At 47.5% G+C, this 14552-nt stretch overlaps 1 pseudogene across 1 annotated transcript; it reads left to right on the top strand.

Moving 5' to 3' along the window:
• Nucleotides 1-8355: 8355 nt before the first annotated feature.
• On the top strand, nt 8356-9810 carry LOC309332657 (STING ER exit protein pseudogene; annotated as a pseudogene). Its single transcript has one exon. The product of its transcript is annotated as an STING ER exit protein pseudogene (transcript).
• Nucleotides 9811-14552: the final 4742 nt, after the last annotated feature.

Genomic DNA, 14552 nt, shown 5'->3' with positions numbered 1-14552 from the left:
ATGACTTCCTTTAGGCTTAATTTTAATTATTTTATAATATTTTAAATTGTTTTAAAATTTATTTACTGGCATTTTTTAATAGTTCTTGTAAACTGTTTAGAGGTTTTATTTCAATCAAGAGGTATATAGGTTTCAATAAGATAAAATACTGTATAAGCAAAATAAAAAAATTCCTTCCAGTAGCACCTTAGAGTATTAGTATTATTATTATTATTAATAATAATAATAATAATAATTTATTTATACCCCGCCCATCTGGCTGGGCTTCCCTAGCCACTCTGGGCGGCTTCAAAAAAAAAAAAATTAAAATACTGTAATACATCAAACATTAAAAGCTTCCCTAAACAGGGCTGCCTTCAGATGTCTTCTAAAAGTCTGGTAGTTGTTGTTCTCTTTGACATCTGGTGGGAGGGCGTTCCACGGGGCGGGTGCCACTACCGAGAAGGCCCTCTGCCTGGTTCCCTGTAACTTGGCTTCTCACAGTGAGGGAACCGCCAGAAGGCCCTTGGTGCTGGACCTCAGTGTCAGGGCAGAACGATGGGGGTGGAGACGCTCCTTCAGATATACTGGACTAAGGCCGTTTAGGGCTTTAAAGGTCAGCACCAACACTTTGAATTGTGCTCGGAAACGTACTGGGAGTCAATGTAGGTCTTTCAAGACCAGTGTTATATGGTCTCCTGGATGTACAGGAGACAGGAACTCTTTCCCCCTTCGTCAGTGGCAGGAACGAGGGCCACAAAGAGCAGAACAGCCTAGCCTTAGCTATTGGACAGATAAAGAACTGCCACTTCCTCTCACTTTGCTAGAAACCATTCCTGCTCCAACTAATAGTTGCTCTGGGATTTCTGCTGTTGCCATCTGTCTGTCTCAAAAGAAAACGGGGTGTGACTCTGGAGGTGAAGTGAAACTGCTAAAGAATCACAGCACCTGTTGTGGCTGCAGAGAACAGTAACTCGTAACCGCTGCCTCCTGCATTGCTTTTGCTGCATTAGCAGCAACAAAGTGACCTCTCTAGGGTGCAAGTCTAGGCAGTGTGTATGGAGGTCCTGGACTGCTCAGATGTCAAGACCCTGGGGTGCCGATAGTCAGGAGTGCCGCGGCCTGCGGGCAACACTGGCCTCTGTCCCTCTTTCCTTCCCTCCGTCCTCTGATGCCCTCTCCCATCTCTGCCTCCCAAAGGCTCACACAGCTGTTTATTGCAGCAGCCCTGGCTACAAGCTCCACAGGCGAATGGTGCCTCTGGGAAACACCTCTTTTGGGGGCGGGGTGGGCAGCACAGAGACCAGGGATGGAAGCTGCTGACCAAAGGACTCCCAAGGAGAGGGGAGAGGAGGCTGAGGGAACACTCCACAAGGAAGGGTGTTCAAAAAAGGGGTAAGAGGCTGCCTGCTCTGCAGGCAAGGGGTGACATAACTGGGCTCCTGAGCCCCACAGGGTGCTGCAGAAAGAATGTGGTTGGTTAAGGGAGCCATGGACTCAAAAAGGTTGAAAACCTCTGGTTTTAGGGACTCACCTCCAGATTTGTGTAGGTTTTACCCCTTAGCCTTTTCTTCTTCTGAAGATGTCCCACAAGGCCATGGTTACAGATTTCCCCCTAGGGTTTACTCCCAACTTAGCCTGGGATAGTACACACTTACTTAGAAGTGGTACAGTCAAACCTCGGTTGTCGAACATTATCCATTCCGGAAGCCCATTCAGCTTCCGAAATGTTAAACAACTGACGCGCAGCTTCTGATTGGTCGCAGGAGCTTCCTGAACTCAGGCGGAAGCTGCGTTGGACGTTCAGCCTCTGAAAAACTTTCAGAAACCAGAGCATTTAGTTCCGGGTTTTCAGTGTTCAGAAGCCGAAACGTTAAAAAACAGAGGTGTTTGGGAGCCAAGGTTTGAGTGTATAGAAATACATAACTTCTATAACATGTACAGTGGTACCTCGGGTTAAGTACTTAATTCGTTCCGGAGGTCCGTTCTTAACCTGAAACTGTTCTTAACCTGAAGCACCCCTTTAGCTAATGGGGCCTCCTGCTGCCGCTGTGCCGCCGGAGCACGATTTATTTTCTCATCCTGAAGCAAAGTTCTTAACCTGAGGTACTATTTCTGGGTTAGTGGAGTCTATAACCTGAAGTGTATGTAACCTGAAGCGTATGTAACCCAAGGTACCACTGTATTTATGGGTTAGCGGAGTCTGTAACCTGAAGCGTCTGTAACCCGAAGAGTCTGTAACCCGAGGTACCACTGTATTCCAAATCAGGGCAGTACAGATGTTTGAAGAGGAAACTAATTCAGCATGGGAGAGGAACATAATAATAGCCTGCAGGATCAGGCCAACGTCCCATTTGGTCCAGCATCTTGTTCTCACAGTAGCCAACCACATGACTGTGGGAAACCAGTAAGCAGAACATGAGCACAAGAGCACTCTACAAACACCCGTGGTTTGTAGCAACTGGTGTTTGGAAGGAAAAGGCCCGCAAGATGAACATGTCTGTGTCAGGGATGCACACATTTCCCCAGGCTGTGGTCCTGCATTGGGAAATAGGGCTTTCATAAGTTCCCAAGAATGTCTCTACTTCCATCTTCTAAACCAAGGGTAGGCAACCTAAGGCCCGGGGGCCAGATGCGGCCCAATCGCCTTCTAAATCTAGCCCACAGACGGTCCGGGAATCAGCGTGTTTTTACATGAGCAGAATGTGTCCTTTTATTTAACATGCATCTCTGGGTTATTTGTGGGGCATAGGAATTTCTTCATATTTTTTTTTCCAAAATATAGTCCGGCCCCCCACAAGGTCTGAGGGACGGTGGACCGGCCCACGGCTGAAAAAGGTTGCTGACCCCTGTTCTAAACGCTTGAGAGTCTGCATTAATCCAACCAAACAAAAGCCAGGAAGCAAGTATAATCAAATGGATGGCCAAATTACTTGTTCTCTCTGTGTGTGTCACGCCCTCCCCCCCCCCAACCTTGGATGGTTGTTTTTCATTGTATTGTGACTGTGTGTGTGTGTGTGTGTGTGTGTGTGCATAGGAACTTGGATTGTGACATACAGAAACCTGAACTATTGCACCCCACCCCCCACCGCAACACTGTGTAGAAAAACATTAATTTGGCAGAACGGTCCATTTCCTTGAGAGAACGGCCAGTGGCCCGACAGCAATTCCCCCCCCCCTCTTGTTATTCTAGCTACTGTAGTACTGTTCTCTTTCCAGTGGAGAATGGGCCTCCCGCTGGTATGTATAGAAGATAAACAATTGAGAAATTGAGCAGTTAATCAAAGCAGTTCTGAGGCACAGAGACCTTGGGGTGAGAACTTGGAGTATTGGAATCTGAAGAGCAAAGCTGCAAAGAACTGGGGGTAAACTTAAGGGTTTGCTCAGTTCCTGAACCCTGGGGGTAGAATGCTGACTTAGGGGTGGTGCCAGAACAAATACAGTATAGGCTGAATCTGGCAGAATTTCCCAGTCATAATGGATGGGCATAGGGACGCGGGTGGCGCTGTGGGTAAAACCTCAGTGCCTAGGGCTTGCTGATCGTATGGTCAGCGGTTCGTATCCCCGCAGCGGGGTGAGCTCCCGTCTTTCGGTCCCAGCTCCTGCCCACCTAGCAGTTCGAAAGCACCCCTAAGTGCAAGTAGATAAATAGGTACCGCTTTATAGCGGGAAGGTAAACGGCGTTTCCGTGTGCTGCGCTGGTGCTGGCTCACCAGAGCAGCTTCGTCACGCTGGCCACGTGACCCGGAAGTGTCTCTGGACAGCGCTGGCCCCCGGCCTCTTAAGTGAGATGGGCGCACAACCCTAGAGTCGGACACGACTGGCCCGTACGGGCAGGGGTACCTTTACCTTTACCTTTAATGGATGGGCATAGCCAGAGGGTGCAGCTTCCCCTTCCCCATAAATCAACTAAATAAATAAAAATGCTTAAGTAACTGACCAATTGCATCGCTGATAACTCGGTTCTGACCCTCCCTAACATAAAGCCTGCCCCCCACTCAATAAATCCTGGCTACTACGCCCAATGGAGCCTGGCAGAATCTGAAGTTTATTATCTTTTCAGACACCTATATTGGCTTACTGTACAAGGAATCACTTTGGGCCCTCGGCAAGCAATTCAGTAACTGAAGGGGGGGGGACACACGTCCCAAAAAACACAGAGAGATTTGGAGGGAGGGGGAAGCAGAGAGAGAGAGAAAGGGGGGGGTGATAAATCGGGTCCTCCCTTAAAGAGGGCACGTATTGTGGTGAGAGCTGGAAACCGACACCCTGTGTTGTGGGTGGGTACAGTTTGTCAGCCACAACAACGGATTGGTAGGTCCCTCGTAGCTGGGTGCAATCTGGCCAATGGGATGCAGTCCAAACGGTTCGAGGGACCTATTTATACCCATGCAGAGCTTCTTCTTTCGGCACGTGCATTAGGAACACCCGTTCACCTCTCCCTACTTTTAGGGCTTTGCGCTTGACCTTGCTATGCCGTCGTGTGTCGTCTGTCGTTGGGACAGGGGCACGGCAGGAATTTCCCCCACTTGGCTGATTGGCTGTTGCCATTTGGGTTTCGCCTGCCGCGTAGCAAATTGTCACAACTGGTAAGGTTGCGGATAGGCTCTGGTTCAGGTGATAGGGATGGGAGAACGCTCTCACCATCCCTATGTGAAGGGTATTCCATTAAAGGAATCCAGGGACTCAATGGTTTGGTCAACCCCTGAGATGGGGTTGTGCCCATGCCTGAGTCCAGGGGGATATTTGGGTGGCGGAGTTAGCCCGTTCCTGGCTTTCCGCTTATCCAGGTGTTCACCCTTGGCTGACCTATGTTGGTGCCCTGGGTCAGCGCTACCTGCATGGCAGGGAGCTAGTCGAACCAGAGCCTATGCAAACATTCACTTTCTGTAATCAATAAAGTTGTGGCCTAAATTCTGTGAAAAACCAAAATCTGAGTCAAGTGTGAATTTATTTAGTGGGGAGGTTTCTGGGTCTGAACATGCAAAGATGCAATCCTGCAAACTCCTCACACATTTCATTCTGGCTATAGTCACCATTGTATCTAGTTCCACCCACTCTAACAGTACACCACAATGACTTTAAGCGTGAAACCAGGTAAATAAATACACTATCAAATTACATACGGTAGTCATCAAGGCATAAATACAAATGCAATAATAAAATAAAGAAAAATTCTCAGTTATCCTTGTAACCCTTCACTGCGCTGGTTTCCATATAAGACTGATGTTGTTTTGTTACTGCAAAAGCAAATGAAGTCCTTTTCCCCGTTGTTGTTTTCCTATTACTATTGCCAAGCAAAAGCTCCATTTTCTGACTTGAGTGCTGAAGTCCAGTTAACTAGTGAGCCTTGATATACAGTAAGCTTGCAACTTATGTGGGGGGTTAAGTTCCAGGGATCGTGCCTAAAGCAAATATCGCCTATAGGCAAAACACATTGGGCTCAATGGTGCATGGGGTTGTGAAAGTCATTTTTCCCAGAACGCTGCCCTTTTATTTATTTATTTGCCATGCGTGTAAAAGCTGAATACACACAAGTTAAATGAGCGCAAGTTGCGATCTTACTGTATTGCAATGAAATAATAATTATGAATGAATGAATCGTTTTCGGTCACTGACCAGAGTGATAATAACAATTACTGGTATAATGAGAGAAGTATCCAGTTTCAGCTCACCACATCTTTAAAAAAAATAATAATCATGTAGCTAGAAGTTTAGCAACAATCAGCTAAAATTATGACATGGTTGGGACATCCCGCAAAAAAATATTCATCCTATCAGTGTTTCATTGTATTTTAATAGTTGCTTTTTCTATGTTTTCAGTGGTTCTTCTTTTTATCTGTAAGCCACCTTAGGTTCCATCAGGCTAACAGGTGGGATTTTAGTTAGCTAGTTAGTTCCAGTCTTTGGAATCGTTTGGAGTAGGAAAAAATGCTAAAATTTGTGGACATGATAGAACTTTATTGAACTATGGCTAGTATGGGGAATGTAGACAATGTCACCCCATTTCTACTAGAACTGAAGATTAGCAATACATTTGGACTTGACATGAGAAAATATGTCTTTGTACAATCCATATTTCATTTAATAAAGCGTGTGCGCATGTGTCTGTGCGCGCACACACACAGAGAGAGGAAGTTGTGTCATTCCATAAGGAGAAAAAGCCAAAATCAATAGCTTTAAGACAAATCAAAATGTGACAAAATAGTGAGCAAGCTTTCTCCAGCAATGCTGTGAAACACTGCAGCTACTAAATAAATAACTTACTACCTTTTTTCACTTGGTTTTTAAAATTTTATGTGGGTAGGGAAAGAGCACTGGGGCTCTGCAAGATATCCAAGCGACACCAGATCAAGATGGTTTTTCCAATGTTATTAACCTGTATCTTATATGACGCATCAGAAACAGTGCCTCAAAAATCCCCTGATGCTCTCTAATGAAAATAGATAAACAGGTTTCTCTTCCTCTGTGGTTGGAGAACAGTCCCTCTATTGTTTGAGGATTCCTGAGGAGTTTTGATGCTTCTGCTAAACAAATTCCTTTCTCAAAAGTGAGGGGCCCTGGGGACTCCTCTGTTTAAGGCCGAAGGGACACCCTTAAAAAGTGCTCCAACTAGCAGAAGCTGCGTTGAGCCTCAAGGTGTCATTTTACTTTGGCCCCTGGGACTTTTGTCTCTCCAGGCATCTTGTTCAAGAGCAACCCTTCTCCTTTTGAAGAGCCCTGCTCTCTTGGCTGTCCTCACGCTCCCTGGATTTAAGCCCAGTGTTGCCTTAATCCACAATTTCACAAATTGGCAGGCATAAGCAAGCATATTCACTTCTGTTGACTGAAGCATTTGCTTCCTCTGCTGCAGCAGACAGTAGCCACTCCACCACAGCCCTTTGGGGACCAGTTTCAGTGTAACCTCTGGATTTTCAGGCCCATTTACAACCTAACATTATATATATATCCTGGGAATGATATATAAGTGAGAAGCTGAGTATTCTCTGTGTGAGAATACTCCTACTAAACCTAGTTATATTAATAGGAACTCCTATTAAGCCTGGTTATATTTGCAATGTGTGTGTGTGTGCTAAAGCAGAGGGGCTTCCTTGAGATGGCTGAAAATTACTGAGGCTCATCGGTTACAAAATGGTGGCAGAGTTATAAAATGGAGGCAGAGCTTGGCACAATCAGATGGCCATTAACAATATCACTTTCTACCAATATCTATTTTTTATTATAAATTTTTATTATTTTACATGAAAATTATACACCATAAACATAACAGGGGACTGACAAAACCACCCAGAAACTCCAGCAGGTGCAGAATGCCGCGGTGAGACTCCTTATGGGGTCTTCACTGCGAGATCACATTCACCCGGTGCTATACCAGCTGCACTGGCTGCCAGTGGAGTATAGGATCAGGTTTAAGGTGCTGGTTTAAACCTTCAAAGCCCTATATGGCCTAGGACCCTCGTACCTATGGGACCGCCTCTCCTGGTAAGACCCACAGAGGAACTTAAGGTCTTCAAATAAAAACATCCTGAAGGTTCCAGGCCACAGAGAGGTTAGGCTGGCCTCAACTAGAGCCAGGGCTTTTTCGGCTGTGACTCCAATCTGGTGGAACGCTCTGTCATAAGAGACTAGGGCCCTGCGGGAATTGACATCTTTCCGCAGGGCCTGCAAGACAGAGCTGTTCCACCAGGCCTTTGGCCAAGGCACAGTCTGACCCCCTCCTTTGGTAATCCTCATAGAACTCTAGCCCAATGGTTGCCATCAATTTGATTGGAATTAATTTTATAATGAAATGATTTTAGAATGTTTTATCGTTTTACTGTTGTTAGCCGCTCTGAGCCCGGCTTCGGCTGGGGAGGGCGGGATATAAATAGAATTTATTATAATTATTATTAAGTGACTTCCTCGCTTCCCCTTGGTTGAATTTCATCGCATATCCTTTTAACGGTTTTCCAAATCACAGTTCTTATAAAATTTAAACATTAACATCCTTAGATCTTCACATTATGAAATTAAACATATTCATTCATCACTTAACTGAAATAAAATCCTAAGCCAATTAAGTATCTGCAAGCTGTTTTCAGTTACCGTAATTTAACTTAACACATTAAATTTAATGAGTATCAGGAAGATTGGATTAAATTTAATGATTACTTGACGTTAAATTAACTGAAAACAGCATGGACCCACCCCCTTTAAAGGAGAGGGCGGCGCTCCATCCAGCTGTGCGCTAAACCGCTGCGCGAAGCGTCTCCTCTGTGCGCCAACGCGCGCCTTGCTGCAAGCGGCGCATCCCAGCAGCTCCGTCGGAAGTGCAAAGCGTGCCGGCATTTTGCATTTCTCCGTATATACATCCGAGAAGGAGGGGCTCCTTCCTGCCTGCCTGCCTGCCTGCCTGGCCGGCTTGCCCCTCTTTCCGCCCGCCATGCCCAAAGTGGTGTCGCGCTCCTTGGCTTGCTCGGATACGCGCGACCGCGAGGAGTACGGCGAGGGCGAGAAGCCCCTGCACGTCTATTACTGCCTGTGCGGGCAGATGGTGCTGGTGCTGGACTGCGCGCTGGAGAAGCTGCCCCTGAGGCCCCGGGACCGGGCGCGCGTGATCGACGCCGCCAAGCACGTCTACAAGCTCTGCAACACCGAGGACGAGCCCGAGGGCGCTTATCTCCGCCGGGACGGAGGCGGCGTCGAGCGGCAGTGCCGGAAGAAGTGCGCGCGGTGCGGGCTGCTCCTCTTCTACCGCCACCAGCCCGACGGCGCGCCCGCCACCTTCGTGGTCGACGGCGCCCTGGTCCAGTTCGGGCAGGGCTGGGCCCAGAAGCAGCTGCAGCGGCAGCCGCCTCCTCCTCCCCCCGAGAAAGTGATGGTGACCCGTCGGACGAAGGACATGGGCAAGTGCGGCTCGGTCACCGTCTCCACCGTCGACGAGGAGGAGGAGGAGATCGAAGCCAAGGAAGTGGCCCAGTCGTACGCGCAGAACGCGCGCGTGATCCAGAAGCAGCTGCGCAGGGAGGGCGCTTGCAAGAGGCGGCTGCAGGAAGAGGCCGAGCTGGGAGGCAAGAAGGCCAGAGGGAAAGGCACTCTGATCGACAAGGAGTTCAAATAAGAAACGTCCAGAGAGAGGGATGCGTCGTTTCTTAGGGGGGAAAGGGTGGGGGGCACACACCACCATGGGCGTAGCCAAGGGGGGGGGGCCGTAAATCAATACAAATCTGAGGTTCTGCCCACCCCCCAACCAAAATCATGGACCCCACCCCTGTGTCCTTATTATTCAAATCCTCTTAGGGATGTTGTCTTTCACTCTAGGGGGGCTTGTGTGCACCATGTGCCTTCTGAAACATTTTCCAGAATAATAATAATTATTATTATTATTATTATTATTATTGTTATTATTATTATTATTATTATTATTATTATTATTTGCACTTCTAGGAAGCACCGCAGCCTTAATTTCCTAGCAAAAGCAAAGCAACCTTCTCCCAAGGATGAGCAGAGAGGCGTTAGTCTGCCTCTGTTGTCCTGAGTTACGTTTTTGTTTTTGTATCTTCAGGTGTATATAGAATTTACTGCATTATTGGCAATATGTCAAGTTTGTATTGATGGAGTTAGAAGCAAAATGTACAGAAAAATAGATCTTTACTAAGTTATTTTTATGTGGTGTGTCATTTCCAGCCTATCCCCATCGCCTTTGGCAAGAAGTTAAATTTCTTTCTTACACGTGCGCCCCACATTTGCTTTGGAAGATGGGAGAGGGTTATTCTGGGGCTCCAAAGCAGTATTCCATGGAGATACTAAAAGCCTAACTACAGGTGGCGTTAAATGTGACTCAGCATCTTACATACAGGTTTGAAAAAATTCATGGTGAGGGGATCTAACCTTTTCCTCATGTGGTATTTGCTGGGGGGCGGGGCAGTCCCTCTTCATCCAAGGAGTAGAATATAAAAGTAAGTTGCATCTCATTCATAGAGTATTCGGAAAAAGGATCCATCAAGACAACTGGATTTCTCCCTCAATAGAGAATATTGTACAGCAGTTCCAAAGGTCCAAAAAGTACACAAATTGCACACATAACCGCCCCAGAGATTTAACAAAGTAAGTTTGGGTGGGTCATTACAATATCACTTTTACATATGTTAGGGATCTTCCCCATAAGATCGGTGTTGTTTCAGAATTCTCCACTGCTGTGCAATGCTATATAGGTGCAATTTTTAATAAGCATTCCCTTACACATGTGGATACTAGTTTATTTATTTTTTAAGTGGATACTAGTTTATAAGGTTTAGATAGCCGTTAATCATTCTATTTATTTGCCTATGTTTTTTCCAGTGACATTTTTGAAAAAGTGCATGATCATTACGAAAAGTTCATGTATGTTGCTGCCACACTGAATACATGAATGTTGGAAATTCGTAAGATTGCTGTAATTCACCTCCATATAATTTCCTGCGTGGAAAGATGGATTTTGTGGTTTAGAAAATCGTTCTTTAAAAAAGCTTTACAGGTTGTAAAGTAAACCCAGTGTAAAATCTGTGTTTGAGCCAATGCATATTGACATCTCAAGTCTATGGATGCACCAGGAAGCTTCTGAGTTTTGCCCCCTCCCCGCCCTACCCCCCCCCAAGAAATGATGAGAGTAGCTACCTCCCCCCCCCCCTTTAATAGTAAGGTAAAGGTAAAGGGACCTCTGACCATTAGGTCCAGTCATGACCGACTCTGGGGTTGCGGCGCTCATCTCGCTTTATTGGCCGAGGGAGCCAGCATACAGCTTCCAGGTCATGTGGCCAGCATGACTAAGCCGCTTCTGGTGAACCAGAGCAGCACACGGAAACACCGTTTACCTTCCCGCCGGAGCGGTACCTATTAATCTACTTGCACTTTGATGTGCTTTCAAACTGCTAGGTTGGCAGGAGCTGGGACCGAGCAATGGGAGCTCACGCCGTCGCAGGGATTCGAACCGCTGACTTTCTGATCGGCAAGTCCTAGGCTCTGTGATTTAACCCACAGCGCCACCCGCGTCCCTTCCCCTTTAATAGTACACAGAGCTAAAGGAAGAAGTTGGAAGAGTGATGTTCTTTCCCATTTCTCCTTTCACTTCTGTGTGCTTTCCAAGAGATTAATACAACTGAATTTTACACAGATCCCTTGGAAAAAAGGAAATCTCTGTGCTGCAGTTTTTTCTGTCTCTATTGGGAGGGGAAGGAGCCATAAATGACCAGAGGTGGTTGCATCCACATAGCACTCTCTTAAAAACCCACAGGCCTAAAAGGTGAGCAATCCCTGAACTCTGAGATTGCAGCCTCAAGTTTTCTCTTCCACATTCTACCTGGTCAAGCAGATTCTGTAGGTCTGAACAGCAGCCATTGGGGGGGGGGGGGACGACTACAATGTGCACAAGGCAGGCAACCCTGGATCTACCACCGTACCACCTTAAAAGAGTATTGTGTATACACAAGCTCAGCGGCTGCCTAAATATTTTGGTTCCCCTTCAAAGAAACATCTCTGGGGTGTTGCCACTGGTCTGTAGCTGTGTCCAGCTGTCTATTTGCTGATATTACTTGCTGTTCCCCCATCAGTTATCTTGACTTTTACCAGCCGGCTGCCAGAGCTCTGGTGTGTTTCGCATCACATGGACAGCTTGTCTGCCTGCCAATTAGGCTTTGCATCCCTGTGCTGTCTGGTGAGTTCCCCCCACTTTGAGTCGGCCTGATTTAGGACATCTAGGAGTTCTACTTATGGGATTGCTTTCCTTTACAAAAGAAAATTGGGCAGCTTTTAGGAGTCCCTGCGCCGGGTGCTACAGAGCAATAATTAGGGAGTGTTTGGGGTCAAATCAGGCCTACTGTCGGTCTCTCCTTCTTAAACTGCTGGACGGAAGAGGAAACTACCAGCCATCCAAGCCAGGATACTAACCTGTGTATAGATCAGGGGTCAGCAAACTTTTTCATCAGGGGGCTGGTCCACTGTCCCTCAGACCTTGCAGGGAGCCGGACTATATTCTGAAAAATATACCGTATTTTTTGCTCTATAAGACTCACTTTTTCCCTCCTAAAAAGTAAGGGGAAATGTGTGTGCGTCTTATGGAGCGAATGTAGGCTGCGCAGCTATCACAGAAGCCAGAACAGCAAGAGGAATTGCTGCTTTCACTGTGCAGCGATCCCTCTTGCTGTTCTGGCTTCTGAGATTCAGAATATTTTTTTTCTTGTTTTCCTCCAAAAACTAGGTGTGTCTTGTGGTCTGGTGCATCTTATAGAGTGAAAAATACAGTAGATACCCTGCAAGCCGGTCCCACAGCTGGCTCCAGACCTGGAGGAGGAACGCACTCTGCACGCGCTCAGGAGTGCGTCTCAGCGGTGTCCACTCACTGGCATTGTTGACAAGAAGCAGCCGCTCCATTGGCCCGTCCCCACGGAGCTCCCAGGTGGCATGCACCACGCACTGCGGCCCGTCGCCCGAGGCCAGGTAGGCGGGCAGGCCACGCATGTGGAGTGCTGGGCAGGTGGTGCGCAGCTCGCCCTCCAGCTGCTCCAGTGCGGCCACCAAGCACACCAGCAGCAGCAGCAGCAGCGCCGAGCTGGGTGCCAGGTGCGGGGCCAGCAGGTGTGCCAAGCTCTGGCTGAAGCCCTGCGACGCGCCCGTCACAATGCCCATGGCGCGGCCCAGACCTGCCTCCCACCCGCTGGCCTCTCTGTCCATGGCCGTGCCGGGTTTACCTCAGCGCGCAGGTGGCGAGGCTTCAGATTGGCTGCAGGAAGTTCCTGCAGCCAATCCGAAGCTGTGCCCGTGTCGCCGCCCGCCCAGAAGCCGTGCCAGCATTGCGGAAGTCAATCCCCGCGCGGCAAGGCATCCGCAGTGGATGGGGACTAACCAAGCAGCGGCAGGGTCTGCGGGCCAGATTTACGAGCATGGGGGGGCCACATCCAACCCCCAGGCCTTGGTTTGCTGACCCCTGGTATAGATGATTTAAAGCACACGCGATGCACATTCTTTCCCTCAAAAGGAATTCTGTTTAGGTTTGCTGGAAATTAAACTATCATATCCAGAATTCTTTGAGGGAAAGTGTGCTTTGAACTTGAATCAAGTGATCCTGGAGAGCCAATCCCATGTTTGTTCCTGCCTGCTGGTGATAAGATCTTTTGAGAGCTTCAAAACTGGAATGGGCAATTACATGGAGGATAGGTCTCTCAGTGGCTATTTGCCATGAGAGATGAATGGGTCTTCAATGTACAGAGGAAGTTTACTCAGTTCCAGGGACAAACGAGAAGAATACACAGTGTGCCTCATTTATGAAAACCTTTGGCCTTCCAGATTTTGCTGAACTCCTGTCAGACCTAGAAAGCATGAGCAATGGCCATGGATTATGGGAGCTGTGGTTCAGCAACTCTGTGCCCGTTTTCTGCACATTTTCTCTCACATGCACACACGAGTACACAAAGTGTTCCCTTCTCTCTTCACCATATACTGCACCACTGATGTAAATGCCCTGGGTTTGATGGAGACACACAAAAACATTTTAGTCTCAGAGTCAGGCAGAATTAGAACAACATAAGAGACTTTTAGTTCCTCTGGACCATTCGTACTGTTTGGTTTGACGGGCCTACTCCCTGGCAGTCCAGTTTCCTGTGCTTTCCTCAGCATTGTTTAGAATATTTACCCATTTTCCCCTCAGCTCTGGGGCCTCTTGGAGGTCAAGCTATTCCAGCTCCCTTATCACAGCAACGTTAACTCATTAGCCTTTCCTCTAATGACTTTTCACCATTGGAATGTGGGGAGGGAGACGTTGCTCTGCATTCATCTGATATCTTTGAAGCATCGAGCTTTAACATCTCCTTAAGAAATCCTCACGATTAGCAGGCGTGTGTGTTATGAGAAAGATATGGAAACAACAGAGGAGGGAATGGCTGGCTATTGCTGTTTTGGTTAGATATATTTGGCTATGTCCTCAAAGAAAGTGGACACAACGTACCACACAACTTGTTCTGTACATACAAGCACACAATGGGCATGTGTGTTTCAGATTGTATTGCTCCACCAACAGCCTTCTGCATCAGAGAAGAACGCTAAGAGTACTACTGAATCACATTCACACCAAGGCCTGGGGGCAGCAAGCCCTGCTTTGGGCAGGGATCAAAGGGCAGCCGATCCCACCAGGGATTGAACCTGCAACCTTGGCATTATCAGCACCATGCTTTAACGAACTGAGCTATCTGGGAAGCGCTATAAGCTTTAAGTTAAAGCAAGCATGAGATAGTACAATATGCTGCTTTTTTATGCTGGATCGCTGGATGGTTTCTTTGGGGAACCAAAATGATGTCCTCTTGCACCAGCTCCATGGCAGACATTTATCCTGAAACATTGTTTTCCACTCATGGAACTCAGGTTACAGCGCACATGGCATGATTGATCACATCTTCACTGAAGGTCATCTCCTTTGGTTCTCCTGGTTCTCCTCACAGCAACACTAGGCAGAGACAGAAACTTGCCTTGCTCAAAGTCACCCAGTGTGTGTTACGGAACTCTTCACCCCAAATCCATCAAGTCTACCCACTAGGTCACACTCTCCAGCAATCACCCTTGCGTAA

This window comes from Podarcis erhardii (genome assembly GCF_964252035.2).
Source record: "Podarcis erhardii genome assembly, chromosome: 17".
In the NCBI taxonomy this organism is placed as follows: Eukaryota; Metazoa; Chordata; class Lepidosauria; order Squamata; family Lacertidae; genus Podarcis; species Podarcis erhardii.
The sequence above is the reverse complement of the archived record's forward strand: the minus strand, read 5'-3'. Positions and strand labels throughout refer to the sequence as shown.